The sequence below is a fragment of the Trypanosoma equiperdum genome (genome assembly GCF_001457755.1).
Source record: "Trypanosoma equiperdum strain OVI genome assembly, contig: ctg_596, whole genome shotgun sequence".
Classification (NCBI taxonomy): domain Eukaryota; phylum Euglenozoa; class Kinetoplastea; order Trypanosomatida; family Trypanosomatidae; genus Trypanosoma; species Trypanosoma equiperdum.
In genome coordinates, this window is record NW_027124527.1 from 25,559 (window position 1) to 25,843 (window position 285).

The following is a 285-nucleotide window of genomic DNA, read 5'->3' on the forward strand; positions in this document are numbered from 1 at the left end:
TTGTATTTCATGCTACTATTCTTTCATTCATTCGTTCCATTATTTTCTCTTCTTTATGCACCTGCTAGATCAAAAGAGGGAAGGGAATAAGAGAGAAAAAAAAGAATAAGGCGGTTAAATATAGTCAATAGGAAGGAACAGAAGGCGTGCAAAAAAAAAAAAAAAGAGGAAACGCGCCACACACATACACACATAAACACACAAAACCCCGTAGTCTGGCCCTACCGTCATTTTGTTCTTCTTTTTTCTTTTTTTCTTTTGTCTATTGTTGTTGTTGTTGTTGTT